The following is a 13,944-nucleotide window of genomic DNA, read 5'->3' as shown; positions in this document are numbered from 1 at the left end:
GGCATGGGCTGTGTTTACATGGAGTGGACTGGGTCCTCTGGTCCAACTGAACTGATCATTCACTGGAAATGGTTGTGTTTGGATACTTGGAGACCATTTGCAGGCATTCCTGGACTTAACATTCCAAAACAATGATGGAATTTTTGTTGATGATAATACTCCATGTCACTGGGCTGCAGAACATTCTGGATCATTTGAGTGAATGATTTTGCTACCCAGATTGCCCACCATGAATCCCATTGAACATTTACGGGACATAATCAAGATGTCAGGTCATGCACAAAATCCTTCATTGACAACACTTTCATAATTATGGATGGCTATAGAGGCAGCATGGCTCAATATTTATGCAGGGGACTTCCAACGACTTGTTGAGTCCATGCCACAATGAGTTCCTGCACTAAGCCAGCCAAAAAGAGGTCCACTACTGTATTAGGAGGTATCCCATGACTTTTGTCACCTTGGTGTATACAATACTAGGCCTGGTAACAACACTAAATGAGAAAAGATCTAATGCACTCTGGTAGCCATTGTGCCCGTGACATAGAATTGTACCTTTAATCATTTGCAAACATACCGATGGTGCGTACATAGTTATATTGACAACCAACCATCTTCCAGGTACTTTACTTTTTTGCCAGGCAGTGGATATTTATGCATAATATTGCAAATTAATCAGGGAAACAAGTATTAACTAAGCTAGTTCATTTCTGTGCAGCAAGACTAGTCAGCTACCTGTTTGACTTTCTCATTCCCTCCTGAAACAAATGACAAACAGGCAAGGGAGAAAAATTGTTTCACACTATATGTTTACCACTTCTTTTTTTGATAGCAAAAAACTGTTGTCTTCCCCATTACTGCTAAAGGCTTAATCCATGTCAATTCAGGCAGGCTAGGAAAAAAACTTACCTTCACAGCCTCGGATGTTATTGAATTTGGCATATGCTAAAATGAAGGACTAAGTGAAAACCATGTATTTTTTTATTTTCTCCAAAAAAATTTCTGCTTTGAGATCCTGCCCTCCAAAGATGTAACTGCGCATACCATTTTGAAGATGCAAATTTTGGAAAACATTTTAAAATGCTATGTCTCTGGAACAGTTCTAGATATTTTGTTGGTTTTTTTTTATTTGAAAGATAATTGTTCTATGATTACAAAAAAATCTTCCCTTTGGACTTATCTGTTTAAGTTCTTTTACTATACCATTCTGAACTTTCTCTGTAATTTACGTTTTTTTTCAGAAATCCCAATCCATAAAATTTTGAATTTTTTTCTGTTGATTAGTACCACATGGTTCTAAATTCCCTGAAAAGGAAAGCTTCCACGTTTAGATTGAACAGGTTTTATATACAGTTGAAATTTTTGCCATACATAAAACCTGTTTTATTACTACATAATCACATAATAGGCCCATAAAAATCAAAACCTAGGCTTATTTAACATAATTTTAGTTTTGAAAGATGAGTAAGAGACTCATTTTTCAAGCATTTTAAATGGTTCCAAAATGTATGTGAAAGGTGCAAAGACTTAAACCTTTCAATTTATACAACTTCTGTGCACTCTGTTTTGTACTGAAATTAGCCAGTCAATGAACTAAAAATGTGTTCCACTGCTTCAGTATCTTCCTTTGATATAGAATGATGTCTTCCTGTTGAACCAATAGGAACTGAGGCACTTACAATCTTCAAAACATTGTGAAGAGGAAGTGAACATTGATGGTGTTGTTGCCGTTCTTCAGCTGGAAACCTATATCCAACAGCTGGTCCACGTGGTAGCATAAAGTTCACTGCAGTTTTGTTTAACTCATAAGTGATGTCTATAATCTGTACAATCCACCAGTCGCAGTCATAAACACATGTAACAAACATCCCCCTTCTCAGGTTGTGAATCTGAATATTGTCCTGCTGTTTCTGAGGTGTTGGCTGAACAAACGGAATTTCTTCTTTCTTGCTCTTTAAAGCCTGTGCAGTATGAGTTTGCCCATCACTTTGAGTCCAAAAATGTGTCTTCTGAATTCCTTTCACACGAGCAGTTTGTTTGGACCATTCTTCTTTCTTTCTCCTCACGGAATTCTTCGATTTCCTCTTTGGACAAAAGAATCATGGCTGTGGATGTGTAAGGTTTCACAACTCTCGTAAAATCCTCAACATTCTGAATTACAGCTGTATTTGGCCTGGAAAGATTATGTTTTGTAGCATGGTGCTTCAGCAGGCCTCCTACACCATCACAGGGCCCCTTCCCATGACCAGTAGCATTGTACACCCAGTCAGTTGGCACAAGCGACTTACTCAATTCAAACAGCTGGTAATGATTTTTAAAATGATTAAGAGCACCATCAGAAATAATGATGATCTTCTCTGACCATGTTTGCCCATGAATTTTGCACAATTGCTAGCAAAGCATGTGCTGAGTCATGTCCTGCATCATCACTTATAACTGCAACACTTGTGGTCTTGTTTTGAAAATATGTCACTCCTGTAAACATTGAAACCTAGTCATTACTCGAATGATACCCTTTTATTTCTTGTGGGAGAATTACAGACCAGTTCTCAGCAAAATCACAGTGAAGCACTAAACATAATTCTTCAGCCTGCAAACACCCTTTCACTTCTGCAATGTGTTGTTTTGTTGCAATTTCTTCAGATGCTGGTGTGTTACTGCTTTCACTGACCATTTACCAAATTCATCAATGAAACTGTCAAAGGCAACAATTTCCTTAATTAGTTTATTTTCCTCCCATGTCACATATGTAATTTCTGCAGTTATCTGCTACATCTCCCAGGCCAAATGTCTGTAAAGACAGTCCTCCCTTTCCAGGACAGTCACCACATTCTTGAAACAAACAAGTCTCTCACTTTACATCGTACGCTCAACCAAAGTGTCATATGTCATGTGCTCCAGTAAGTTCTTTAAAGTTACCACACAAAGTACAAAATTTGCGCAGTACACACATAAACAGACAGGTGAGTGTGGAACAACCCACTTAGGTCGTACTGCATAAAATTTTGATCTTCCAGTATGTGAAGTTGTATAGTTGCTCTTATAAATTGCAAAAAGTGTCTTGTGTCTTTTTTGTTGGAACTCTGGTGAGAACAGTCCCATTTATCTTCCCAGTAAAATGACTGCACTATTTGAACTTGAGCTGCTTCAACATGATGACCATAATAGGGATCTGGTCTTCCAAAGACTCCTTTTACAGACCTCAAATTTCTTGATTTGTCTACCATGTACTTTGATAGTGATGGAATGTGGTTCAAAGTCATTTTCTTTGAAAATGTCTCTGGAATAATAGTTAAAACTTGCACCTTATCAGTGTAGGATGCACAATATTCAACAGCTGAATTGATATTTGTGAAAATTTCCTGGCAAGAGGTGCAAGAGTGCTTTGGTTCATTTTCTTGTGAAGATGGAATTTCTACTTTGAAGACTGTGGTCAGTTTTGCTGTAGTGTATTCATCCATAGCTTTAGTAATTTCTCTGCACTTTCTTGGTGCATAGAGCTTATGAATCAACTTCACTGACCACACTTACTTAACAGGACTAATACCTACCGCTGTAGTTGACTGATTCAGGGTATTTAATTCTTCCTCTATTGATGGAAAATCTGCATCATCTGCACCATGGGAGGCTTCACCTTGTCCAGATACTATCATTTTTGTTATTCTGTCAAAACATATAGAACACAAAAAGTCATCACTGGGAACATCTTCACTTTGAAACAGAGTCTTCAAAGGAGGACACTTATCCCCGACCTGAACAAAGTGTTTTTTTTATCACTCTTTTATGGATATGCAAATAGTCAGCACACGTCACTCTTAGAAGACATTTCAAGCAGCCCTTTTCACAAACACACTACAACTATGTCAACTGGGAAATTCCTCACGAAAACACAGAACTCACTGGATGGTCTCAGATTTCTTAGAAGCCTCTTCAGTAAACAAATTAGCACTGAACAACTGCAATACAGAAACCTACAATGAACAACCATGACAAAGAAACTGACAAGATACTTCAACAAAGTGTAAGAAATATCTGCAGCAATGAAAGTGAAAAGAAATAACAGCAGCAAAACTGTTACAGATATACAGCATTTTAAAACTTTTTCCAAAATTTTCTTCTTCAGAATGGTGTTCACAGTGTCATCTTTGGAGGCCTATCTCTCGACAGGAATTTTTTCGGAGAAAATAAAAAAAATACGTGTTTCTTACTTACTTCTGAATTTTAACATATGCTAAATTCAATAACATCCAAGACTATGAATGTAACCACCCCTCCCCTCCCCCCCCCCCCTGCCCCCTACCTGAAGTGATACGGATTATGCCTAAACTATTTAGATTAGATTCGTAACAGGACACATTTCTAAGCAAACTTCATCTTGGGGTATGTCTCACTTTGACATATTATGACCACAGTTTGCTAATATGTAAATGACATATAACAGTGCTCTGCAAATTCAAATATAATTGTATATGATGATGATACATGTATTGTGTGCAAGCATATAAATATTATGACCAATTACAAATGTTGTGCAACTGGATTACAAATTAAATAATTCACTATTTCAATGAAAGTAATATCAGTGTCAGCACCAAGAAAAAAGTAGTAATGGGTTTTAACCCCACAAGGCAGACAGATTTTGAGATTCAGTTGTACATCAGAACTGATATTGCCATCAAAGAAAATTATGTGAGATTCCTGAGAATAATCATGCAAGATTCGCTTCTGTGGAATATGTGTGTTCACTCTCTGGCAGGCCAACTGACTAAAAATATATTTGCAATAAACATGCTTAGCAAATACTGCAACGATACCCATGTACTATGAACTACTTAACATGTGTTGATATCATTTAGTGTAAACTATGGAAGAGAAGTAAGGGATGCCTCAACACAAGCAAACCTTAACAAGCTTTTAAAGTTACACAAGAGGGCTGTAAGAATAATTTGCAGTGCAAAACCAAGAGACTCATGCCATATGCTGGGGTATTAACTGTTATATAGGTATATTTTTTAATCATTCATGTTGGCCCGGATACTTAAATAAAATGTATACTCTGACCTGCACAAACCGCCAAAAAAGATTGGTTTCATCTCATAAGCTATGGAACTGCAGTTTATCAAAGAAACTCACTGTATGTAGTAGTAAGGCTTGCCAACACATCCCCAAGGTCAGTCACATCACTCCCCACTGCAAAATTTAAAGCCTAACTATAAAGGATATTGAACCCCAACCCATGCAACTCACTAGATGACTGTTTGCACAGAATAAACACCATTTCATGTAGTATCATTTAATATAAACACTTAATCATCCATTTTTTGTTTTCAGTCATTTCTTGAATAACTATGTGTTGTTGTTGTCTTCAGTCCAAAGACTGGTTTGATGCAGCTCTCCATGATACTCTGTCCTGTGCAAGCTTCTTCATCTCCCAGTACCTAATGCAACCTACATCCTTCTGAATCTGCTTAGTGTATTCATCCCTTGGTCTCCCTCTACGATTTTTGTTCTCCATGCTTCCCTCCAATACTATTTTGGTGATCCCTTGACCCTTCAGAATGTTCCCTACCAAATGATCCCTTTTTCTGTTCAAGTTGTGGCAAAAATTCCGCTTCTCCCCAATTCTATTCGGTACCTCCTCATTAGTTACATGATCTACCCATATAACCTTCAGCATTCTGCTGTAGCGCCACATTTCAAAGGCTTCAATTCTCTTCCAGTCAAAACAGTTTATTGTCCATGTTTCACTTCCATACGTGGCTACACTCCATACAAATACTTTCATAAATACTTCCTGACACTTACATCTATTCTCAATGTTAACAAACTTCTCTTCTTCAGAAACACTTTCCTTGCCATCACCATTCTACATTTTATATCCACTCTACTTCAACCATCATCAGTTATTTTGCTGCCTAAATAGCAAAACTCATCTACTACTTTAAATGTCTCATTTCCTAATCTAATTCCCTCAGCATCGACTACATTCCGTTATCTTCATTTTGCTTTTGTCGATGCTCATCTTGTATCCTCCTTTCAAGAAACTGTCCATTCTGTTCAACTGAGTCTCTTCCAAATGCTTTGCTGTCTCTTCTCCCTGGATTTTAATTCCTACTCCAAATTTTTCTTTTGTTTCCTATACTGCTTGCTCAATGTACAGACTGAATAACATCAAGGACAGGCTACAGCTCTGTCTCACTTCCTTCTCAACCACTACTCACCTTTTGTGCCCATCAGTTCTTACAACTGCCATCTGGTTTCCGTATGAATTGTAAATAGCCTTTCAATCCCTGTATTTTACCCCTGCCACCTTCAGAATTTGAAAGAGAGTACTCCAGTCAACATTGTCAAAAGCTTTCTCTAAGTTTACAAATGCTATAAACATAGGTTTGCCTTTCATTAAGACTCAGTATTGCCTCGCTTGTTCATACATTTCTATGGAATCCAAAATGATCTTCCTCAAGGTCAGCTTCTACCAGTTTTTCCATTTGTCTATAAAGAGCTCGTGTTAGTATTTTGCAGCCATGACTTATTAAACTGATAGTTCGGTAATTTTCACACCTGTCAGCACCTGCTTTCTTTGGGATTGGAATTATTATATTCTTCTTGAAGTCTGAGGGTATTTCGCATGTCTTATACATCTTGCTCACCAAATAGAAGAGTGTCATGTGTCGTTTTCCCAAGGCTTTTCGTAGTGCTTAGTAATGGGGCCTTGATTCGACTTAGGTCTTTCAGTGCTCTGTGAAATTCTTCACACAGTGTCATATCTCCCATCTCATCTTCATCTACATGCTCTTCCATTTCTATAATATTGCCCTCAATTACATCATCCTTGTATAGACCATCTATGTACTCCTTCTCTTTGCTTAGTACTGGTTTTCCATTTGAGCTCTTGATATTCATATAGGTGGTTCTCTTTTCTCCAAAGGTCTCTTTAGTTTTCCTGTAGGTGGCATCTATCTTACCCCTAGTCATATATGCTTCTACATTCTTACACATGTCCTCTAGCCATTCATACTTACAAAACCATTTTGTATTTTTTGCCTACCTCATTTTTGAGCTATTTGTATTCCTTTTTGCCTGCTTCATTTACTGCGTAACTTTGTAATCTGAAATAAATCTTAGTTGCTACGGTGAGATGCTTTCTGCCTTCAAATGGAGCCTTACATGTAAGTAAACTAGCTTACCCACTGCTTTGCTTGCATACACTGTGTGACCTGCAGAGATTTTTTTATGCTTTTATTTAATTGAATTTTTATGCTGTTCACAAATTGCAACACTTGCTAAGCGTATCACTAACCAAGCAAGATTTTTTCCAAATGTGCTTCTGGCCAGAAAGTGATACTTGCAGGTGGAGTCCAGAGTTTTTGTCAATCATGCCTTTTGCATTCTTTGTATTCCATAACAATTTTCATCCCCTAACAAATATTTTTTATATTTAACCAAGTAGTGAAATACTAATTTTGATAAATTTAGCTTTAAAATTTTTTTAACGTAATGAAATATTTTCTTAAAAATTTTCATCCTCTATTGCACTCCCTTAGTAGTTGAATTTCCAGAAACACCAGTTGTCATAGATGTAGCCTTAGAAAGCCTTTCATAGTTTTTTAGTAATTATTTATGTTAAAAAAAACTTTCACCCACTGTTTCACCCTCTTAGTGGCTGAATTTACAAAAATGCTGGAAATGTATTTTTTTAATTTTGTGACTGAGAACCCAAGTACCAGTATTCATAGTTCCAGCTTCAAAATTCCCTGAGAGAGACATACTTTCAGAAAGCCTCTCATCCACCATTTCAGCCTCTTAGGAACGGCATTTTGGACAATCCCTTCTCAAATGATGCATGCAGTATAAGATCCACACCCTCCCTAAACTTCAAGTTTCTGTTCTTAGTGGTTTTGTCTGTGTGATAGTGATTCAGTCAAACAGTCTGACCCTATTACACCCCCTTATGGGTTGAATTCCCAAAAACAGTGAAAAACATATTCTTTGATCTCTAACCAAGAAATCAAACACAGATTTTCAAAGATTTAACTTTAAAAATGTTTTCACAATGAAATATTCTTATAAAACGTTTCACCACCTATTTCACCCCCCCCCCCCCCCGCCCCTTAGGGGTCGAATTTTCAACAACAGTGACAGGTATTTGTTTTATTTCTAACAGAGAAGCCAAATACAAATTTTCATAGATTTAGCTTCAAAAATGCTTGCACAATAAAATATTTCTATTAAAACCTTCATCTCCCATTTTGCCCAATAGGGGTTGAATATTCAAAAACAGTGAATGAAGTATGTTTTTTGCTTCTGACTGAGAAGCCAAATTTCAATTTTCATAGATTTACCTTTAAAAATGATTTCATAATAAAATATTTTCATAAAAAATCTCATTCCCGATTTCACACCCTTAGGGATTCAGTTTCCAAAAACACTGAAAGACATATTTTTTTTATTTGTAACTGAGAAGTCAAATAACAGTGTCCATAGATGTATACATTAGAGTTCTTTAAGAATGATATATTTTCAAAAAAAGGTGTCACTTGCTATTTCCTTCCAAAGAGTTAAATTTCCAGAAATGCTGAAATATGTATTTCTTTATTTCTGACTGAGGAACCAAATACCATTTTTTGTAGGTCTGGCTTCAAAATTGCATTAATAGTGACTTTTTCAAAAAAATTCTTCACCCCCCTTATTGTTGGAATTTTGAAAAATCACTTCTTAAACAATGGCTACAGTATAAGATCCACCCTTAACAGTTTGGGCTGGGTGATGATGAGTCACTCAGTCAGGACATTGCCTTTTATATGTAGAGATTACTTATAACCCTTTCTTATCAAGTCACAGTTTGTTGTAAGGAAATATGCATCCTCTTGTTATGAACTAATGAATTCCTAAAAAATGATCCTTGTATCACTTGAGGTTGCCTTAAGTTATTATGTATTAATAATATTCTCCTTATCTGCCATCTTACAGCATTTAATACTAATCTCTCTTATAAAAAAATTATTGGGTGTGAAGCAAGTATCAGTAACAGGCAGGAAACTGTCATCATTCTCGAAGTGAAAAATTTTAAAAGGGGTGATTCTGTTTTGACAACGCTATTTGAATCTTTCCCTGACTACAAGGCAGCATCAGAATTGCAGATGCATGCAGGATATGGCATAATTTCTTTTGAATGGTACCAATGTGTACAGCTTTTATTCATCCACAATCAAACAACCATAGAACACAGTTAAAAGTCCACAACACCTCAATGAGCTGGGTCAAAGTGAGTGAGCGAACTTGGCAATGGAAGAATATTACCAGAAAGTCCATAGGAACTTGCAGAGTCATTATCGGCACAGCAACTAATAGTCTTTATAGCAATGATAGTCCAATCCAGTAGAGAAACCAGGTTTCCAGTAGTGCATCACAAGGATGATGTCAGCAGTCTTCACTCAGAAAACTATGTGTCAGTGGAGTTCCCAGCAGCTGCTTATAAAGGCATTGTGCCCTTCACTGGTGAGACCAAGTGATTCACTGGGATTGCCACTTATCCTGAGCTGCCATGTACCACATCCTCTTTTCCCTGATAATGTTCATTTCTTCTGTAGTGAAAATTGATCTCATTATCCAGGTGAGATTCAAGAATTGTCTTGCTGAAAATAAGCCCATTTCCTGTCTCAAGATACGCAGGGCTGAACAATCCTACAAGGTCAAGGGAACAATATGTCTGTCCTATTGGGCATTTGTTGTGTGTTTGTTGAGATCCTGCAGGGCACTGAATGAGGCCCTTCTGAACCCATTGATTCGATATCTGTGTGATGGATGTGGGGCTTCTGGTCAGTATGAGCAGCACTACTGCAGAATGATTAACTGCAGCCTCAATAGCCCAGAATCCTGCAACTGTCCAATTCTGACATTTGTTTGTAGATGTTTCTCCTTACATGAAACATAATACTGTCTTGTCAGAAACATCCAATACTCAACACTATAGGAAAACATAGATTGCTACTTACCATAAAGAAACATGTCAAGTTGCAAACAGGCACAGTTAGAAGACACTTACATATAGCTTTCAGCAACATCCTTCATCAGTAAACACACACACACACACACACACACACACACAAACAAACAAAAAGCAAGCACACCTCATTCATGCATGACTGCCAACTCCACCATGTTGGGCCGGAATGTAACATCACATGGGATGCAAACAGCAATCTGAAGGGGGTGGGGAAGTGCAATGATAAGGGGGATTGGAAGGGGGAGGAGAAGGGATAGTAGTGTACTGGTGGGTAGAGAGACAAACACTGTCTGGTGGAGTGTGCAGGAACTAGACTGCCAACAGGTGCAGCATCAGGAGGTTATGGGGCAGGAAGGTGGAGAAAAAAGGAACAAAAAAGGAGAGGAATGGGGAAAGACCGGTGGATGCATTGGCAGAGGGCAACAAATATACATGATGGGAGACAAGAATGGGGATGAGATGATAGGACAGAGGGGGTGGAAAGTGTTGGGTGGAGGGTGTGGGGACAGTATGTCACCGTAGGTTGAGGCTGGGATAATTATGGGAGCAGAGAATGTGTTGTTAGGTAACTCCCATCTGTGCAGCTCAGTAAAGCTGGTGCTGGAGGGAAGGATCCATGTGGCTAAGGTAGCGAAGCAGCCATTGAAATCAAGTGTGTTATTTTCAGCTACATGTTGTGCCACAGGGTGGTCCACTTTCCTCTTGGCCACAGTTTGGCAGTGGCCATCCATCCTGATGGACAGCTGGTTGGTAGTCATACCAATACAAAAAGCTGTGCAATGATTGCAGCAGAGCTGGTAAATGACATGGCTGCTTTTACAGGTAGCCCGGTCCGTGATGGGGTTGGAGTAGGAAGTGCTGGGTGGGTGGGTTGGCAGATTTAGCACCTGGGTCTTCCACAGGGATGGACTAGGATAGTGTGGAGGTTGGGTGGGAAGTATCTCAGGTATGATGTCCCACATTTCAGGACACAGTGATAGGTAATCAAAGCCCTGATGAAGGATATGGTTCAGTTGTTCTAGTCCAGGGTGGCTCTGGGTGACAAATGGGACACTCCTTTTGCGGCTGGTTTTTGGGGGTGGTGGGAGGATTGGGAATTGTGAGGGGAAATGGCAGAGGAGATCTGTTTGCAGACTAGGTCTGGCAGATTGTTTTCTGTGAAGACCTTGGTGAGACCCTCAGCATACCTAGCATGGGAGTTTTTGCCACTGCAGACATGCCGTCCCTAGGAAGCCAGGCTACTCGGGAGTGTGAAAGTGATAACAGCTTTCAAAAGGCAGGTACTGTTGGTGGTTGGTAGGTTTAATGTGGACAGAGGCGTGGATGGAGCCATCAGAGAGAAGAGGTCAACATCTAGGAAGTTGGCATGCTGGGTTGAGGAGGACCATGTGAAGCAAGTGGGAGAGAAGGTGTTGGGGCTGTGAAGGAACAGAGGTAGGGTGTCTTGGCCCTCACTCCAGAGCCTAGGGGTTTGGTGTTTTGAGAGGCTAGGAAGGTCTCCTCTAGATGGTCCATAAAAAGTTTGGCAATGGAGGGTGCCATGCATGTGCCCATGGCTGCGCCACAGATTTGTTTATATACCTTCCCTTCAAATGAGAAGTAGGTATGGGTTAGGATAAAGTTAGTAAGGTGTATGAGGAATGAGGTAGTTGATTTGGAATCAGTAGACATTGGTAAATGTAGTGTTCAATGGTGGTAAGACCATGGGCATGAGGGATGTTGGTGTATATGAGCTTGTGTCAACAGTGATGAGGAGGGATCCAGGAGGTAAAGGGATGGGGATGGTTGTGAGTTGGTGAACGAAGTGGTTGTTGTCTTTGACATGGGAGACTTGATTAAGGCCAATTGGTTGGAGATGTTGGTCAGTAAGTGCTGAAATTCTTTCAGTGGGGCCACAATAACCAGCCACAATGGGGCATCCAGGATTGTTGGGTTGGTGGATTTTGGGGAGCATTTAGAAGATGGGTGTGTGGGGTGTCATAGAGGTGAGGAGGGAAATTATTTCACGGGAGATATTCTGGGAAGGGCCTAATATTCAAATGTATATTCTGAATTAGAAACACACTACATAATATTTTCTTCTATTCAGATGGCATCTATCCTGTGTGCTTTATGCAGATGCACTGAAATGCTACTCATTTGCATATCCAAGCATGTAGTACACTTCATAGTAATTTTATGTTTGTTGCATACCACCCTCATGGTGTTACAATTTTATTGTCAATGGCTTTTTATTTTATATATTCATAATTTTTTTCAAGTCTAAACACTGAAATGGAATCTTAAACTTCTTAATGGTGGTATGGAACTGAAATGTGGTTTTCACCCTTTCTCATTTAACTAATATAAGTGTGAACTGTTACATAATAAAATAGGAGGAGTACTTTACATCCAGATTATTGCATTGATGTATTGTGGCTGTGTATCACATGCATTAGATGTTACTTCAGGATTCAACCAATTCTAGAATGTGTCTGAATTGTGTGATGACCATAAAAATAAGACTAGCAGGGGATAGTGAACATATACAGAGAAGGGCAGCATAAATGGCCACAGCTTTGTTTGAAGATAGACGTATACTACCCAAAGAAAGACACTTAAAATATTTCAAGCATTGGCATTGATGGCTCTAAGAATATGCTACAAACCCCTGCATATTGCTCACAGAGGGGCCATGAGCACCAGATTAGCTTACTTATGGCACACATACAAGCATTTAAATGATCATTCTTCCCACACTCCACACATGAATGGGCTGGGAAAAAACCAGTACAGTGGAATGTTCCTCTGCTGTGTACTTCACAGGGGTTTGAAGAATATAGATGTAGATGTAGATGTGTGATATTTTAAAGCATTAAACTGGCTGATGAAAAAAAAGGTGAAGCACTCAGAAGACATGGTCAGATATCAATGTAGCCTTGTACACTTATAACACAAGAGGTGTTTGTATGTGCCTGCATCCAGACCAGAGTACGAGAATATGCAACATCATACCATTTAGTGGGCTCATACTGGCAAGTTATTAGTAAATTTGACTCCGTTTTGTAACCACTGAAAAAACATTACATTCTCAAGTGAACAAAGAGAATTAGGGTTATTTATGTTTAGTGTTATTACCAGGCCTGGTATAAGGGGCATGAGCAGAGTCAGATGTTGAGTGATCACCGTGAAGCACACCGAGATACTGCATACTAGTGTGAGTCAGATTATCAGCACCTGACAGAATTTGAAAGGGGCTTCATTGTGTGTCTGCCTTTGCCCAGCTGATTGAATTGTGCAATATCCAGACTTGTATGTGACAGTGACCAATGTTGGACTGCACAGGAAATGTGGGGGTAGGCATATTTATTGTCAAGATTCCAGTTGACTACCACAGTAGAGGGTCACTGGACCATGCATGTCATAACCCCTTTACATCTGCACCTGCCATCCAAGGACAAGTAATTGATTCCCTACAACATCCTGGTCACAGACTATTAGCACTCAGACTAGGGAAGTACTGTTTCGCATGCAGCTGCCGTAAGTGTCACAACACAAATGGCTGCATTTGGAATGGTGCCATGACCAGGAAGCTTGAACTGCTGATGAATTGTGTTGCATTTTGTTCAGAAAAGTACTACGGTTCTACACTACCCAAGATGACCATCATCAGCAAGTATAATGGCCACCTGAAGGGAGGTCCCACTCTTCCAATGTTTTGGAGAGGCAGAGTGGTGTTATTCCTGGCATTATGGTGTGGAGAGCCGCCATTGGGTATGACTTCAGGTCATAGCTAGTAGTGACTGAGGGAACTCTGACAGCACGATGGTACATCATGGACAGCCTGTGTCCTCATGTGTTACCTTTCTGAGACAGTATTGTGGCACCATTTTTCAGCAGGACAATGTGTGAAGTGTATGTATGATGTTGAGGTACTCCCACACTCAGCAAGATCCCCA

The 13,944-nt window shown here is 39.2% G+C and overlaps 1 protein-coding gene across 1 annotated transcript in view; it reads left to right on the top strand.

Moving 5' to 3' along the window:
* LOC124788398 (coiled-coil and C2 domain-containing protein 2A) overlaps positions 1–13,944 on the top strand; it is a 348,192-nt gene that overhangs the window by 18,624 nt on the left and 315,624 nt on the right. The window lies entirely within an intron of this gene.

Source organism: Schistocerca piceifrons, chromosome 3, assembly GCF_021461385.2.
Source record: "Schistocerca piceifrons isolate TAMUIC-IGC-003096 chromosome 3, iqSchPice1.1, whole genome shotgun sequence".
NCBI lineage: Eukaryota > Metazoa > Arthropoda > Insecta > Orthoptera > Acrididae > Schistocerca > Schistocerca piceifrons.
The sequence above is the reverse complement of the archived record's forward strand: the minus strand, read 5'-3'. Positions and strand labels throughout refer to the sequence as shown.